The 19,030-nt window shown below is 42.6% G+C and overlaps 1 protein-coding gene across 1 annotated transcript in view; it reads left to right on the top strand.

Annotated features, from left to right (window-relative positions):
- Nucleotides 1-703: 703 nt before the first annotated feature.
- CDH20 (cadherin 20) overlaps nt 704-19,030 on the top strand; it is a 121,241-nt gene continuing 102,914 nt past the window's right edge. Inside the window, exon 1 of the mRNA XM_052780892.1 lies at nt 704-893. The gene's annotated coding sequence lies outside the window, so the exon portion shown is untranslated. The remainder of the gene's footprint in view (nt 894-19,030) is intronic.

Below are 19,030 nucleotides of genomic sequence, written 5' to 3'. Positions count from 1 at the left end.
GTACAAGAAATATCTGCCCTCCTAGTTACTTCAGGTCGAGATTGAGGCGAATTGGTAGGCAGAGAGGATGCCTTGTCCTGCTGCTGCCTTTGCTGCTGTTGTACTGTGGGTAGGGAGTATTTCAGCAAGTCTGGCAGCTTTTATGAACACTAAAATGATCTTTAACAGTGGATGTAAAAGCCCTTTATTATTTGGTTGTTTTTCCAAAGTCTTACACAAACCCTCCAGGAAACTGTACTGTTTACCCCCATAAAAGTAGCTCTGACATTAGTCTCAGGATGTTTATTAACTAAAATTCAGCCTTCTAAAGAAATTCAGCTTTCATCTCCATACCGTTTCTGTTAAATAAAGCAACGCTTCGTCTCTCCAGCGTTACTTTTGGTCTACCCCAGCAGCCCATTTTCTCCCAGCCCGCCTGGCGCGTTTGGAAATCCCCCCGAGATGTAGAAAGCCCTGCAGAGAGGGGAGACACGGGGGCTGCTTTTCCCACAGCCGGGGAGCTGCCCGAGGGCAGCAGCTGGGGGGGGGTCCCGGGGAAGGAGAGCGGGGGCGGCACCAATCGCTTTCCGCAGGTCCCCGCGGTAGCGTTAGACCCGCCGCGGTATTCACGGGCAGCGGAGCCAGGGGCAGCGCCGGAGAGCGGGGCGGCCGCGGGGCTCCCCTCTCTCCTCCTCCTCCTCCTCCTCTTCCTCCTACTCCTCCTCCTCCTCCGCCCCCCCCCCAGCCTCCCTCCGCAGCCAGAGCCAGCAGCGAGCGGCAGCGCTGCGCGAAGGCGCCCGGCGCGGCCCCTGCGGAAGGAGCGGCGGGGGGGCCGGCGATGTGGGGGGCGCACCCGGCGGACGAGGGAAGTCCCATCGCCGGGAAGGCAGCCGGGAGCTCCTCCACGCTGCAAGGTAAACCCGTCCTATCCTTCGGGGACTTTTTCCCTCTGCTCTTTTCCTTTTCCCCCTCTTTTATTCCCCTTTTTCTTTCCTTTCGTCTTTTTCTTTATTTGTGTTGCTTTTATTTCTTTCTTCTTTTTTCCCCTTTCCTTTTTTCTTCATTTTTTTCTTCATTTTTTCTTTCTTCTCCTTTTCTTCTTTTTTTTTATTTATCCTTTTTTTTTTTTCTTCCTCCTCCTCCTTTCCCCGGCCCCCTCGCCGCCCAGCCGCAATCGGAGGGCGAGGAAGAGGCGGTGAGGGACGGAGCAAGCCCACACCGGGTCGCTCTGGAGTTTGCCTGGGACAATCTTTCCCCCCCCCTGCAGGTGCACTGCCGCGGCGGGCAGGGCCGGGCGGGGCGGGCCGGGCCGGGCCGGGGGGTGTCCCGGTGTCCCGGGTCGCTGTCGGGATCCGGGAGCAAGTCGGGGAGACGGAGGGGGGGGGGGGGGCAAAAGGAGCCGCCCGGGGCACGGAGCGGCTCCCTCCAACTTTCCCGGGGCGGAGGCGGCGGGGAGCCGCCGCGGGGGGGGTGTCTGCAGAAAGTGGAAAACCTATCGGAAAAAAAAAAAGGGGGGGGGCTGCACAGCAGGAGCTAGAAACTCCCCCCTCCGCCCCCCCCCCCGCAGCCCCCTCGTCTCGCCGGGGCTCCTGAGGAAGAAGCGCTTCCCCCCCACCGCCTCCCCGGGGGGGTCCGGGGGGTCCGGGACTCGGCGGGCGCTGCGGGAGCGGCGCGGAGGGGGTGCGGGGGGGGCACAAATGGTAAAAGATACGGAAGGAAGAGACCCAGGGGCTGGGACATAAATCAGGCAGAATATATGGGGAGTTGATGAGAATAGGTCTTTTCACCCTTAAAAAAAAAAAATAGCCACTTTGGAAGAGAAAAAGGAGGCTGATTATTGGCATCCAGCTCTGAAACCCAGGCAGCTGATGCTGAGGGGAGCCAAAGGGAGCAGTTCTTCTTGGTTTAAAAACAGCAAGACAGTCTCTGCCAAAGATTGCTGTAAACACTGAATAAAGATTTCATTGTGGCTTGGTGTGACTGGAATAATTAGGCAGTTAATTGTTCATTCTGATCTTAAAGTGCAGTAATCAGTAGTGCACAGTTGGAAAAATACGGGGGAAAGGGAGGAAAAATAGCGATAGGAAAATGATAGGAAAATGTATCACTTTTTCCTCTTCCGCAGGTTTTCTTTCTTTTTTTTTTTTTTTTCCCCTTGGTGAGACTGGGAGCACGTGGGTCCCGGTCTATTTAGATAGAGAACACCTTTGTAAAGCCGGGGTGTAATTGTGCTTTTGCTGCCACTGTGTCAACATCATTTCGGTCTGGACAAAATCAAATTATGAGACTTAAAGAAATCCTATTTTATGGAAATGAAATCTGAAGATGCCTGGAGAATGAACATCTTAACTAGATTGACTAATACCAATTAATGCATTTTACTTATGTGTGCACTTTATTGCCAACTCAGCAGGGATGAAAGCTAATGGTGCCAGCTTTTGTGCTGCTCTAAGACATTTTTCAAGCAGGCACACAAGGTTTTAATGGTAAACTGTTTTGAGTTTTTAACACTGTGATTGTGTCCCCGTTCAACTCGAGTTCCTTGCAGTGGTGACTCTTTCATGGTAATCTAATGAAATGATCTCTTGTTACGCTGTATTAGCTATTCCCTGTGACACAGCAGGAAAATACAACCTGTGTGTATTTGTACTGGAGATGGTTATAAGTTGTCGAGCAAGATGCACGTACAAGGAATAGAATATGACTTACTGATATTAACTGGAAGATGGCACCATAGGCAAAAAATGTTTTTCTTTCCTATATAGCATGTTTTTTTGTATATATAAATTCATGATAAAGAAGCATAATAGGTGGATTAATTATCAGAAAGGATGGCAGGATGTTCTATTTAAAACAAAGAAAACTTACAAAGTAGTCCATAGTCATTTGAGCAAAGTAAATGGATTACCCAAAGTCTAACTGTAAACGAAACAGACTCATCTTTCATATAACTTCCTTGACTTTCAAGTAGTTATATGAAAGATTAATTTGGCTTGGAGACATCCATGTAGCCTGCCCATCCATCATAAATAAATAAGTAAATGTGCTGGAATTGGGCAAGGTTTAAAAAGAAGTTCAGTTAAGTGTAATTTTCTGTCACTGCACATGCAGAAAGCTAGGAGCTACCCATTACCGAAAAAACAAAGAGAGAGCTTTCATTCAACACTGAAAAGTGAAGCAATTTGTTATATTTTGTTGAAGTTGAGTTTTTTGAAGGTTTTGACCTGCACTTTGTGAGATTTTTGTGGAAAGCCAAGTGGAGAAAACACGAGGCATGTTGACTGTCTAACAGTATAAAACTAATCTAAAACACTGCAGTCTTCGCTCAGGTCACAGAGTTTAGAAGAGCAAGGACAGAATGGTGCCTCCAGACTTTTGTCCAAAATGATGGTATAAAAACCTTGTAACAATTGGGTATGTAAGGGCCAATGTTAAGATCCACTTTACAAGCATTTTTATTAAGCTGTTGAATGTGCTCTGTCCTACCACAGTGATACTCACTATTCTGTCTGTGAAGAGTATTCCTGATTTAATTCCAAGCTATACTGAAAAGACTTCTTCAAGGCATTTTACTTACTAGTACAGTCTAGAGGGGATGTTACTAACTTTATTTGCACCTATCTAGTCTGAGAAACCTAAGGATGTTCTACTCTTCTTACAGAAATCCAAAAAGTGTAGTGATCGAGTGATCGCGTAAGAGACACTGCTCAAGTTTGTGCTTGTGATGTTCTGAGGGAATGTTTCTAAAAATCTGCATAGTGTACCCCTTACACAAATACCACGTTAAACTCTAGAATAATTTGAAGACCAAAAACAAGATTTTGAGAGAAGTCTGAAGTGCTTTTTCCTACATTTTCAAATACAAAATTTACCAAGCGGCTTCTCATTTCTGTAATAAAATGCGTCAAAACCACGCTCTAGCCACCACAGTAAGTTTGGGAAGAGGTCTTCCTTGCATTGTTATAACATGTTTAGCAAAATACACAGAGGATTATACACTTCTATTCAAGGAAAACATTTGCCATCAAATTGTAGTTAAACCCTGAATACTATCTTATACCTAAAAGTTGTTTGAAATGCACAGTACATCTTCGTAATAAAATTGCATTGTCACAGACATAATTGTTATTCATAACAAGTAGTCTCACAAACAGATTCCATCCCTGTAAGTATTGAGTCTCAGTCAGGCCAATTATGACTAAATTACTGCATGTTCTCTGCTGTATCAACTAATTAAAGGGTAATTAATAAAATGATAATTTCATTCCATGGCAATGTCTACATCTGGTTGTCATAGCAGAGATTGTTTGACATATGGTTAAATGGTCAGATACTACATTGTATGAATGCAACATTTGCACAGAACACCTGGCAAGCTAGAGGAATTTTAACCCTTAAGACATGAATTTCAAGAATCTGTGTCAATGTGCTGTTAGATCGGTTTGCTCATTCTCTCCGCCTAGTCTTACACGTTTAAGAAAATTTAGTTCTCCAAGTTAATTTAAGTAACTCTCTTGGGGTGGGGGAAGAGTGGGAAGAGGACTTGGGATATTAGATTGGAAATGAAAGATAAAATAGTACTGACTTGTCTTTGTGGGAAATAAAATAGGTGGGTCTAAATTAATTTCTGAGAGGAGACTCTCCATTGGTTCTTGTATTACTGGGAGCTTCCCCTTTAAGGAAAATCAGGCTGGAATTAGCATGGAGACAAAATTATCTTTTTTTCCAAGATACAATTGTATGCCAGGATTAAGACTGAGGTTGTGGTCACAACAGCATGGAAAAATCTGCATTGCAGCCTTCCCACGCTGTACCTGTCATATGTAGATAAAACAAAACTTAGCTCCTCAAGGACAGTAACCATAAAATTCACACATGCAAAAGAAATGAAACAATCTTTTATCAAGTCAACAGACGAAATGAATAAACAATTCTACTGTAGATACCTGATGTGCAAACTAATGTATGCACATACTCTGAAATATCAGTGGTTGAAATTTTCAGGGCAGCCCATACATATGACTTTATACATAGCTTAAGAGAATATATCTTAAGCCCCAGACTTGAAAAATTTCAACCACTGCTGTTTCAAAGTATGCAAAAGGCTGTATTTCTGTCCTTTAAAAGCATAAACTGTAAGTAGTGATACTTCAGCATGGGTTAAATGACAGTTTCTTATCTGTACTGGGTCAAGCTGAATCCCTCATAAAACTAAGAACAAGAAATGAAGTAACAGGCATAATGTTTTCCTTCTCTTTAGGAAAAAAAGAAAAGCATAAAAAGGGGAAAATAGCTAGTGCTTTTTCACAAATAGAGCAAAGTAAAAAGGATGCAGTAAACTGCAGGAAGACATGAAAGTCTGTCTTTTCCCATGCAAACGATCCTCAATGAACAGTTCCCCCAGTGAATAGTCAGGGTCGCTCATCACCTCGCGCGGTCAGGTGCAGAGCGTGGCCAGGGATGGTTATAAAGCGCTGTTTGTCTGTCTCTCTGAGAGCCTGAGTCCTGCTTCTTGAGAATTTCCAAGCGCACGGATCCATCTCATTTTCATTCTGCTCATGTAACTCATTAACACCTGGAAAATCTTTTATAGCATTTAACTGCATCAGATGCACTGTCCGGCACATGTTTTCTTAATAGGGCTTTCACTGTGGTATTGTCAAAGAGCCCTTATGTCACAGCTGGGAACATGAATCTGTCATGTCAGTACTGTACCTTGTTTTAGACAGTAATAGTGTATGAGTGTGTTTTATGGAGGAGCCGAACATGCCCATATACTGCGTTGGCAGGGAAGAATGTGCAGCTTGTTCTCCTAAATAAAGATTCAGGCTGGTGGTAGTAGAGTACTTTGTACCATTTAAACACTGCTGCCTCTAAGGCATTGCACTTCAGGAAAGGGAAGTTTGAGGCAAGCAAGACGTGTCTTAGTATTTTAGTGGTGTAATGCTGCTAGTTAACGATATGTCATCATTTACATTTCATTGGGAAAAAATTGCCAGAGGTTTCTAATTCAGCAGAAACAACAAGAAGTTGATATGAAAGTCCTTACCCTGGGAATATTTGTTTTTAAAACAAGTTTGATTTAAATATATTTGGCAATATAAGAAGAAGGGGAAGAGAAGTAAATGCTTCTTAATTCCTTATGCTTTTTGTGCCCATTGGATCACTGTAAAACCCAGTTTTAAATAGATTACTTTGTAGCTCTGTAATCAGAATGCCTTGGGTAATTAAAAAAAGGATAGAACTGTGAAAACTGGCTGCAACGCATGTGTAAGACCTACTTTTTTCACAGGAATTTTTAACATAGTTACATACGTTTCATCTGAAAGTTAAACACTTAAAATTCACCAGCTACAACGCTACCAAGCGTGTCATGATGGTATTCCAAAAGATGGAGCCCACCTTTGAAAAGAGTTTGCAGACTTGAGAAATGGTAACTGTTGTGAAGGAGTTGACCCGGGTCCTCATTTAAAGAATGAATGGATGAAAGAAGCATTTCATGCAGTCACAGGAGGTTCCAATTTTTAAACTAATTGTTTGGCTTTGAAAAGCATAAGTATAGTTTATATGCTAAGAAATAAATTAAAGGGATTTCAGATGCTCAAGGTGAAGGTATGCTGTCAAATGCGTTCTGTACATTTAAAATGTTTGTCTCTGTTGGTTTTGTAATAGTTCTTCAAAAGCCTGAGCATGCAGGGCTTGATACCCCAAATGGTAACCAGTCCAAGCTTAAGCCAGAATCAGTGAAACACTGAGGTATTCAGGTTACAGTACTGCCTTCTGAATTTTTCTCTTGATTTTCTCCTTTTTGCCATTTGTGTCGTCTCCTGGTTTTTCTGACAGTGACAGTATTGAGGTACTCTCATGGGTCCAAGCCCTTAGTTCACGTCCATGTCTTCACCAAAGAGGGAAGGAACAGGGCTGGTTAGGGCTGCCGTGGGGCCTCTGGGGAGAACATGTGGATTTGTTTCTCAGTAGGGCCTTTCTGTAAATTATTTCACTTTTTTCAGAAGGACTGAAGCCCTTCATGCTTCTATGTAGATACCCAGTGGAGCAAGCACTCACCAAACTGCGTAGGGTTTGCCCTGCTGCACTATGCAGCACCCAACAATGTAGCCCAAGAGGTGCTAACCATTTTCAAGTTGAGAGCACACCAGGGCTGAATTCTTCTACACGATTCCTTTTAGACTCCTACAGAAGCAAATCAAAGATAAAAAATGAGTCTATGTAGTTGTGGTGGATTGACCCTGGCTGGACACCAGGTGCCCACCAAAGCTGCTCTGTCACTCCACTCCTCAGCTGGACAGGGGAGAGAAAATGTAACGAAAGGCTCGTGGGTCAAGGACAGGGAGCGATCACTTAGCAATTACCATCACAGGCAAAACAGACTCGACTTGGGGAAATTAGTTTCATTTATTACCAATCAAATCAGAGTAGGATAATGAGAAAATAAAAACTAAATCTTAAAATACCTTCCCCCCTCTCCTCCCTTCTTCCCAGGCTTAACTTCACTCCTTAATTCTGTACCTCTCTCCCCTCCAGCGGCACAGGGGGATGGGGAATGGGGGTTGGGGTCAGTTCATCACACGTTGTCTCTGCGGCTCCTTCCTCCTCAGGGGCAGGACTCCTCACACTCTTCCCCTGCTCCAGTGTGGGGTCCCTCCCACGGGAGACAGTTCTCCATGAACTTCTCCAATGTGGGTCCTTCCCACAGGCTGCAGTTCTTCATGAACTGCTCCAACGTGGATCCCTTCCACAGGCTGCAGTACTTCAGGCACAGCCTGCTCCAGCGTGGGTCCCCCACGGGGTCACAAGTCCTGCCAGCAAACCTGCTCCAGCGTGGGCTCCTCACTCCACAGGGCCGCAGGTCTTGCGCAGAGCCTGCTCCAGCGCGGGCTTCCCATGAGGTCACAGCCTCCTTTGGGCATCCCCCTGCTCTGGCGTGAGGTCCTCTCTCCCTGGGCTGCAGGTGGATATCTGCTCCACTGTGGACCTCCCTGGGCTGCAGGGGGACAGCCTGCCTCACCATGGTCTTCCCCACAGGAGTCTCTGCTCCAGCGCCTGGAGCACCTCCTCCCCCTCCTTCTTCACTGACCTGGGGGTCTGCAGGGTTGTTTCTCTCACATGTTCTCACTCCTCTCTCCGGCTGCAGTTGCACAGGTTTTTTTTCCCTTCATAAATACATCATCCCAGAGGCACTACCACTGTCACTGATGGGCTCAGCCTTGGCCAGCAATGGGTCCATCTTGGAACCGGCTGGCATTGGCTCTGTTGGATGTAGGGGAAGCTTCCAGCAGCTTCTCACAGAAGCCACCCCTGTAGCACCCCCACTACCAAAACCTTGCCACACAAACCCAATACAGTAATTAACCTTTCTACATGCCTAGGTATTGCGAGACACAGTTACGAGCCCTTGTAATATGTAACTTAGTTACAGCAAAGCAGGTTAAGGATTGAGTGAAAGGCTTAACTATGAATTTCTTTGCTTGTGTGAGTTTAATTTAGAATTGCAATCATGCTGTAACATAAATCAAAATAGCAGTAGTAGATCAGTAGTTGGCAAATCCCTTAAGAATAATATAGGTACCTCACTAGATTATTATATATGGAGTGCCTTCTGTGTGCTTAGCCCGTTGCTGAAATTAGTCTATTTTTTAATTTTAAGATACTTTTGAAGAGGAAAGAAGTGCTTTAGCAAGTGAAGTTCTGCTGACTCTCAGTGAGAATTAAGAGACTGACTTCTGGAAAGGGGAGCTTCCTAAATGAAAAGCAGCATTTCCCTGCAAAAAGTATTTGAAGTTTTGCCCTGAGCGTCCTCCAATCCGTGCATAATCTGGAGGGCATTAACCATTTAGGTACATATTATGTATTGCTTGACCTGCAGGTATAATATATTAAGGCTTCACAAAAAATATATGGGTTTAGGGAACAGATTGAAGAAATAAGATGGAAATCAGCATGCCTTATGAGGGGCAGACAAATGCCTCCCCAGAAAGGGAAGTTTAGGAATAGTGTGTATCAATGGTGCATGTCTGTTTTAGTTGGACCCTCAGTTTCTTTCAGTGTCAGAGGAGGGCTGCATGTATCAACCAACTCCCCTATCTCCTGAGAGGAATCACTGCACTTGCCTGTTTGTTTCTGCTTCCCATATGGATTCGCTGTAGTCTTGTGTCTCCTTCAGAAAGTGATATGGAGAAGGGCAGGCACCATGCAAACAATTAGGGCTGCCTGCTCCTCATGAACGCCTCTAAGGCAAGGGGGAATGAGCACAGGCTGGTAAATTTATTCTGATAGCAAGCCTAAACATCCTTTTTTCTGGGCATCCCATGGACACGCGGGGGAGATCCTGGCAAATGACTAGTGCACGTCCTTGATAATGACAAGGGGAAGAGCTGCTAGGCCTATTGCAAAGGCAGCAGTCAACTATTGACATTATCAGACTAGCGCCTGTAGCCCACGGCCCTGCACACCTTACGTCCCTGTGACCGTCCTTGCGAGGAAGGGCCATGAGGAGCAGACACATTGCCCTGGTAGAACAGGCTCCACACTAAGCACTTGTAGCGGAGGAGGCACATAGGCACAGTGCTGTAAGGAAGAGCTGAAATCAGCCTTCAAGCAGTTGACAAGACAGGATCTGTCAAACCAGCCTTCAAGAGGACAGAGAGCATGTTGAGAGAAAATGATGATAATAGCAACAAAACCTGGCGGAGACTGAACAGAGGAAGAAGCTGCAGGAGGGCAAGAAAACAGAGGATTTGTATAGTGAGGCAGAGAGAAAGAAATGACAAATGTCTTCATAAAATAACAGAGACAAAAAAGGACAGATCTGATCGGTGGCAGGTATAGAATTTGGCTCTGTCTTGGAGAGGGACTAATACAAAAAGAAGACAATAACTGTTTCACAGGCTTGTGAATGAGCATGGCAGAAAGCAGAGCAGTTTGTGGTTATAGATAGAGATTGGAATAACAGCAGCTGGATCCCACAAGAAATCTCCAGGGTGAGTACAGGATATTGGAGGGGGTTTGTAAAAAAATCAGACTCCTAGATTAGCGTGTGGAGTTTCAGGTTATATCGCATCAATATGCCAAGAGAAAGGCATCTGTCAGCAATGTGTCGTAGATAATAGGGTTATATACATAGTGGAACCATTATGTAGAAATGCTGGACCGAATCATGGCTAAACCTTTCTTGTGTAGTATAGACTTTGGAAAGGTTAATCCTCATTAGGGTGAGTTCATGGGCGTTGCTAAGGGCACTGTGTTAAATAAACTGTGGTTGAGGATCCACTCTTTTAGGTGGGCTAGTTGTGCTGACTCTTGTGCATGGTACATCTCAACATGAAGTCAAGGACTAAGGAACTGGATGTTAGGTTCAGATGTGTAGAAGAGAAATGGCAAAAAAAAAAAAAAAAGGAAAAAGAAAAAAGAGCAGCTCAACACTGAGTTGTCAGTCTGCCTGTCTGTTCTCTCTGCCTGTCTGTTCTCCTTGCCTGTTTGCCCCAGCTCTTCAAGTGCCCTCTTGCTTGCTGTCATGCTGCTCTGGGGCAGTGGAAGGAGCTCCCATTAAGACTCATCTGTGTTATGATGACTGCTAAATATGTGCCTATTAGTGAGGCAATGAATGAACCATGGCTAACAGTAGTGATACCCAGTATAGCCATTAACTGTTCCTTACTAACTACTTGCTATCTCCATCCCATTCGTTTCTCACCTTTGGGAGAAGGCACTCCATTGCATTATTTCTGTAATCCCTTATTGGGTTGTATAGGTGTTTTTGCAGAATAAACATATATAATGATGTGTGGCAGGTAGGTGTTTATTTTTTACTATAAACTCCTAGCCTCAAAAAATGCATTTTGATTAAAATCTGTTGCCGCTTTAATCCTGTTGCCAATCAACCTTTTGACTACAAGGTCCTTGTTTTGCTGAAACAGCAGTAATTGTAGTATCAAAAATAACTTATAGGGTGTTCTACTTGTTTTCTTCTTCATGTATCAATTTAGTAAAACACCAGTAAAATGCATATAGATAACCATTTGAAATAGTTTTTTATGTGATTTGTTCTCTTTCTTTTCTAAGATACGAGTGCTTCAGTGTTAATACCTTTGCAGTGGGCAAAAAGGATTGTCCCAGCAGTGCATGGCTAAGATTTTTGAAGCTACTGTAGGATCCGGACACTTAAGTTCCTGTTATTTTTAATGATTGCTGAGCATCAAAATTCCCATGTAGTTACTGTTACCTACCAAATTGTCCTCAAAGAGTTGGTGGACCAAAACTGTTTTTATTCTGAAAGAAATTAACTTCTTTTCTCCAGGAACTTATCGAGTTATTTATTGAAGAAGCAATTACCAAATGTCATAACATATTTGACTTACTAGCTGTAAATATCCAATCTATCAACCATTACGTGCATTTAAAAGTGTTTTTAAGTCCATTGGTCTTTCTTTAACCTCTTTAGGAACAATCAAGAGGGGACTGAACCACCTAACTTCTGATTTAAAATATCATCCTATGCAGGATGATTGTTTTATTGGAAGACACCCTGCATTGCAGGGCTCCAGGAGAGTTAGAAGAAAGTCTGTTTTCTATGTTAATGATTGGTGTCATCTCTGGCTAAAGAGATATCTTTGGTTCTGTATGCTCACGGGCTGTTCAGACACATGTCTGAAATCATTGCTTTGATGAACTTCTTTCTATGATAATTTACTCATCAGGGTACCATTTCACAATGTCAATCTGTTACTTGAAGAACATTTACATGATGTAGTGAAGTAGAATACAAATTTGAGTGATATTTTATACAGAGATTTTTCTTTTCTGATTTGCTTTACTGCATAGATAGAGCCCACTCAAAAAGCATCCCCCTGCTGCATGACCCTACTGCCGATAGTAACTTCAGTAACAATCATACAGTTCTCCTTTAATGCTAGCAATCTCCGTAAGGATAAGAAACACAGGGTAATGTAATGCTGCATAATCTGAATGTTCAGCATTAGAAAAATCTCTCATCAATGAAAAAAAGGTAGAGTTTTTTGAGAGCTCAATACTAGATGAAAGTATTTAGAATGGAGATAATATCAGCAATCTGCAAAGGAGGATATGTTTGAAAGTTCTGGCCATATTGACCAATAAACAATTTATGGAGAGAACACAAACAAACCGTTAGAATATTTTAAGACCATAGCTTCTGACAAGTATACTTTATTTATGACTTTGCAGTACAATCTTCTCCAGTATGTTTACAGGAAGTGAAAAAAGAGGGAAAGGGGGAAGAGGCAGCATTCCCAGTGTTTTATCCTCTTGTCCTCTGCCATGTGTGGGGTATTGTCAACATCAGTAAGATAACCTCAATATTCCTGTCTCAAAAAACCCTGGAGCTAGAAAAATCACAGATGTGACATGTTAAATGTTTAAGGAAAAGGAGAGGAAAGAATGGTGCTGCTTTCTCTGAAACTTGTACAATACTGGTGCCAGTAAATGAGAGCCGCAGGCACAGCCAAGTGACGCTGGGTGAAAAAGGAGGCAGGGATGGGGTGGGAGAAGCATCCAGCCTTAGCACAAGTTCTGCCACTGTTAGGTACCCTATTGGCAAAGCCAAAGGTTCACGATCTGATGGGATTATATGTCTAGGTAAGGGCAATGTTTGAATTTGGCTCTGAATCTCCCAATACTATAGGGATTTTGTTGCTTTTGTCCACACAGTAGATCTGGGTGCTTGACGGGTTTAGGCTTCTGAGACCAAAGCACCAGGCAAAGGTAAAACTTCTATTAGTAGTTATAATTTGTGGTTTAGAGGTGCCTGCAGGTGCTAGGTATGATGCAGACCCCTGTGCTGTACAAACACATAGGACATAGCGCTCCATCGAAGTGCTTGCAATCCAAATATCAGAGCTGGGAGATCACAGTTCTATTTCGCCAAAGCTTAGATTTCAAAATCATCGTGTTTTAGAAGGAAACCAAAGCTTTTAGAAAATGCTCAGACAAAAGAGCTATCAGAGCATTCACATTTAGGAATGAATAGGTCAAGATTTTGATTTGTGTCTCAGAAAGTCACAAGATAGAGCCCTGATCTGAGAAATCTTTCCCTGGAAAATGTTGAAGTTTGTATGTTTCTGGTAAAAAAAACAAAAACAAAAACAAGTGCTTTTTTTACTTGAAAGAGAATGTATCTAGAAAATCAAAATGTTGCTGAACAAGTTCTGACCAGTGGACTAAAAACTCAAGGCAGAGTGATGGTAGGACAAGCCCAGAGAACAGCATGGGCCATCAAGGAGCAAGGTGGGGGAGAAGCCAAACACTGGAGTCAGCCCCCCGCTTCCCAGTCCCGTACCGCCAATTTGCCATCCCAATTCACCAGACATTTTCCTCTTTTCAACCTAGGCCAGAGGGTTGCAAGCCCTGGGGTCAGGAAGACAGCAGCGCTCTTTGCTTTTGATGCCCACCATTAATGCCAAAGCACTAAGGGGTGCCAGCATAAGCCCTGCTGTAACAGGTGTCCCTTTTGACATCTTGACATCTTGGGACGAGGCCGTCACACCACCCCATAGCCAAGGAGGGGTCCCTTTTTGGGGACACCCTCTGCCAGCTGAGCACCACTTCCTAGGGCAGCACTGCTTCCAGCCCACCACTGGAGAAACACCGGTGTGGAGAACCTGGAGCAGAAATAAACACTTCAGGAGGGCCTTAATATCTTTCTGCTTTAAAGGATGCTCTGACAGTGTTGGTTAACTAGACAAGTGTGCCTCTAACAAACCTATCGAGCTTGATAAATGGTTCTCTATCAATATCCTAATTTTGCTGGATCTGACGAGCAGCTTTTGGAGTTCAGAGGCAGAAAAAGACTGCTTGAAAGGTGGCTCTTACAAGAAGCTAATTGCATGTGGGGTTTTCAGAAATATTAGGTCAGTTCCTGTTCAAAAGTTGGGTATCTGTTCTTCTTTAGTGGCAACAAAATTAATTCTTCTGGGCTTGGGGAAAAAAAGGAGTACTTTGATTTTTACCAGTTAATGTATTGGCGATTCTTACTTCAAATAACATTTTTAAGTTTTAAAACATTCCACAAAGGAAGAGATATCATTTCAAGGATGAACGCTGGTGTAAAATAATTCCAACAAAATTGATTGTGTTATAGGCACTATGTTTATATAACTTTTGTAAAATACTGCTTTTTTAATGCTAATATTTCAGCAGTAGAAAAGAAATATTGCAGTTGAGTTCTCTTCTGGACACATACATAAAAATACCATTTACACCAGTACAGCAATGAAAACAATGTGATTTAAGTGGGGAGAGATCCTTCTCCATAGACCATATTCTAGTTTTAATTACACCCTATCTATCTTAAAGATCCATGATTTACTATCTCAGGACAGACTCATGTCTGGGAAAATGACCCATGTCAGTATTTCAAAGAAAGATGTAAAATATCTTTACAACATGGCATGTGTCTATGTTATTCTGCTCTTTAATACACTAATGCAAGCTCACTGGTTTCCATGAGATTAGGCTGGTGAAATTAGAATGAGGTTTCACTCAAAGAGGGTCTGAGTTTTGTTCATAGTAAGCAATTGATTTTTGATTGCTTGATGGTCTCTGATTTTTTTTTAATTAATTTATTGTTATTGTTGTGTTACAGTGATGACCCCCCCTCTTTGGCTTGGTCATTCTATCCATCATGATAGACCTTGTACAGATTCCTGATGACATCTCTACCTTATTAAGAGTTTTATAGAAAAGTGTTTATTTCCAATATGCTTCTTGATTCCCACTTGTAAAATACTTTTTAAAACCACCATTACTATGAAAGTAATGATGAAAAGGGTTCCTTATAAATAGTACTTTTAAAACTTGAAGTTGTGAGAAAGATTAATCTGAAATGCTTTTCAAAGTCCTTCTTTATCTACACATCACGCTGAGACTCTAGCTTGATACTAGTGTTCTTACCTGGTATTCTGCCTTGATAGTCCCACTCAAAGGATTCAAAAGGCAAGCTGTAATAAAACAACCAGGTTTGATCACAAAAGTGTCAAATTAGGTGTTTTCCTGTTGTTCATTAAATTTGAAAATATTCATAGGGAAAATAGACCTTTTGGCAAAATGCTCCACAGAGGAAAATCTGGCTGACAGATATATTTTGTATTTGGGATGAGATTTTGCAGTGGTGTGAAGAATCTTGAGAACAGCAGCACCATGAGACTGCCATGCCTCATGGGGCTCTAAGCCTGACTGGGGAGAAGGATCCGTGGGGTAGATAGAGACAAGTGGGTCAAGAATACCAGCTCCCAGTTGTGGCCATTTAGGTGGAGTCAAGGAGCAATGTCACCACATCCCTCCTGTCCCCCAACACTAAACATTTTATTTCCAAAACTTCAAGATGACCCATTTCATAACATAGAAGTTAATATTTTTGCTTCTTTAAACTGATTTTTAAAAAATTTATGGAGAGATAAATTACATTATTTTGGTTTTTTAGCCTGACTCGGGAGAAATGCCAAATACTATAACTTCTTGCAAGATGGAAATTTGGGGGTTTAATCTGATATAAAAATTGTATGATCATAGTAAATATTCTATCTTAAATCTCTTGTAAAAGGAAAAATAATCGGTACTGCTACATTTCTCTTCAAATGATCCTTAGCTAATCTAGACTTTATAGTTGGAGTGAGGTTGCAACCATCACTCTGTGTGTGTGTGTGTGCATGACTGGAGAAATCCTGGTCATCTGAACCTATACTCCAAAGTTTCCTTCATGCAGAAGAATATTTTCAATATTAAATCCCTCCAATATCCTATAAAAGTGAACTCTGGGAAATGTGTCAATTAAAAATATAATGGAAGAGAGAATGAGTAACCCCCAAGAGAATCTCCTTCATGAATGCAAAAAGTTTTGAGGGTTTGGGAATCAGCCCTTTCCAGTGACATGAGTCCTTCCAGTGGGATGAGGAGCAGGAAATTCCAAAAATTCCTTGGCTTCAGGAAAATGAAAGTGACGATCTCTTAATGCAGGGTGAGAGGTCCTGCCCTGTCCTTTTTATCCACTGAAGAATCATCCAACTAATGTGTTAGTGCTATTTTTTCTGCTGATAATATAAATTAGATCCTTACGCTGCAGTTCTGCCATATACCTATCTTCTTTTCATAGCCTTCTGTTTCCCTATCTTACTTGATAATGACCCTAACGTGGCCTTGCTATTATGCGTGTTTTTAGCCGGAGCTCATCCATAGTATTGAACTGTAGAAGTACTGTTTTGTGCAACCTGTAGAAAGACAAAGACACAAAGCTAGAAAAGTGGCATCTACCTTCCTTTGTGTACTTCCTTCCTGATCTATAGTGAAGGCATGCAATGTGCTTTAAATGTTTCCTGAACATCCTTGCACCTCTAATAGCGCATTTGTCCACTTACATGTTTCAAAATGTACATTGATATCCTCTTTTCTATGCTTCTCTAGTGACTGTTTGGCGATGACCTCTAGATGACATGACATTAATCAGGAAAGACGAGGAAAAAAGCCAGTGATCGATAGAGTAGGTTTTACTGTGTATTGTCCCAGCATGTAATATACCAAAGCAACAGGCTCTTTCGAAATGTTGTGGCAGGTAGGCATGTGCTCAAAGCTGTACTTGAACCACTTTCACACATGAAAGAGATGCAATTCCAGGGCATTATCATCCCCAGCTCCCTGTGACAGCCTGTGAAGTTTGCACCTTTCTAACAGCCAGCGGGAAGCTGCACTTTCTGGGAAGCCAGACTGAGACCTTGGCACTCGCTCCCTCAGAAACTAATGACCATTGCAAACCCCGCCACCTTCTCCTTCACAAGCAAGGTGCTTCTTTTTTTTCCTTCCTAACATATGGCAGCGTGTACATTTAAAACAACAAAAACAAAGTCCTGCCAAAACAAAACACTACACTGCATACCCAGTTTTCCCTTGGGAGTAGGATGAGAGGGAGAATGAACCACACATGGCAGATGTTGGTCGTTTACTGCTCTACAGGAAGGCACTCGGATGACGAAGTGACGTACGACCCCATGGGGAGCAGAGCAAAACAACTTCCATGCCCCCCTCCTCAGCAGCGTGAGAAACAGGGCCGATGTATGGGTGGAAGCAGTCAACCTAAAAAGATGACCAGGAACAAGTGCCAACACTAAGCAGCCTTAGTGTTTCCACTAGGTAAAATCCTTGCTTTGGAGGATTTAAGTAGGACAGAGCCCCACGCTGGGTTTCTTTTTGGCCATGGGTTCCACTCCCGTGTGCACATGCGTGTGCGCGAGCGTCAGCCAGTCTGACCCAGGTAGTGTACACTGCAAAAGTTCAAAGCTTTTGGATTCCTCTTCATTGCTTTTTTTTAGGGGCTGCCTCTGATCTTCGCTTTTCATCCCTGGGTTTATTTGGAAGCATTTCTGCCCCGTTTCTTCATGTGGCAGGTTGCATGCAGATTCATTTTTCTGGCATTCAGTGACCATCCGCATTGCTTTGTACATAGTTTACATCTTCACAGGTCGTAATGAAACTGAGACTTGAAGGAATAACTGGATAAGCAGGCCTCTCTCTCCAGCTGTCATGTCTAGTTGTGGCAGAAAACTGGTGTTTCATTGTAAAAGATGTTAATTTCAATCTGAGCTGTGGCTGTGTTGAGAGGAGCATAAAAGGAATTCTTGATTATCTATATCAGTACCGTTGTCCCTGGGGACAGGCTCTGAATCTTCAGATCACATATGGCAAGAGTGCTGTGATAAAATATGCATCAATAAAACTTTGCAATTTATGATAATAAAGGAGTGGAAAGTTTTATACACTGTGATAATTATTCCTGACTGGTATTTTTTCCTTCCTTTCATTCTTCTGTATGCCTTTATTTTCAAGCCTTTTCTTCGTGTTGTAGCAATGTTTGCATCATTGAAACTGTGGGTTCACAAACTGGGGGGCTCACCTTGTTTCTAGGTCCCTTGACCTTCTGTAGGCATCAGTCCACTTCTGAAGCAGCAGGAATTTGCCCTTTTTGGGGATGGCTCCGCAATACTATGACTCCTTACTCTTCTTCCTCTTCTGTGCAGGCACACACACTACATCCAGCATGAATTTCGGCATAGCTTCCGAAAGGGATCAAATTATATTCCTCTGATCTTTCTTTGCATATCTCATTACTATAATCGATGAGAGAGGCATACATTTGCATGAAGGTAGCATTTATCCCATATTGCATGTCACCTGCATTGTTTTAAATGTATTTCATCTAAATAGAGTTTTTATTCTTTTGAAATAGGAAAAATAATGATATGTTTACACTCCCAGGAAGTAAACAGTGGACTATTAAATACAACCAATATATTATCTGTGACCTTATTTTTTTTCCTCAGCTCATTATATCTTTGGTGGCCATAGTATGAGAGACCTTGTCTTCTGCTTCAGCACACTTGATAGCAATTAATCATATAGCTTGAATCGTATGGCCTGACAGTACAAACTGCTTGCATGCTTGGGTTCTGGCTGACTTCAAAGGGACTTCCACATGTCATGTTTACAGGCAGCTCTCCTTTACTGAACACCCTCACTGACATGTTTGCACAGCATCTAGCGCAGTGGGATCTCAGGCTTTACTGGGACATCTAAGCCCTGCTGTAACACAAATAGTCATTAGTACCGTCTGTCTCGTGTTTTCCTTTTTTTTTTCTTTTCTCAGTATTTTACATCAGTTGGCCTAACAGAAATAAATCAGCCACTTTTATCCTTTTCCAGGCTTATTTCTCCACAATTAAATACAAGCTGGGAAACTACTTATGGGAGACAGTTTAGCCATTAAGCTATCTCAAGAACGTTTTCTTTACTCATGCTCACTTGACTAAATTGTGTGCTCCTGCGCAATGGTAGCAAAATACTTATCTTGAAGCACTTTGCTTATTTCCTATCGACTTCAATCACACTTAATCACCTGCCTGAGGTTCAGCATGTGCTGAAGGGCTTTGCATGTTTGGGGACCAAGGCCCCTCTTAGGAAATCCATACCTATTCAGTCCTGCATGTTCAACCTTTCCCCAGGTTTCTGCAGGTGC

Source organism: Harpia harpyja, chromosome 1, assembly GCF_026419915.1.
Source record: "Harpia harpyja isolate bHarHar1 chromosome 1, bHarHar1 primary haplotype, whole genome shotgun sequence".
In the NCBI taxonomy this organism is placed as follows: Eukaryota; Metazoa; Chordata; class Aves; order Accipitriformes; family Accipitridae; genus Harpia; species Harpia harpyja.
The sequence above is the reverse complement of the archived record's forward strand: the minus strand, read 5'-3'. Positions and strand labels throughout refer to the sequence as shown.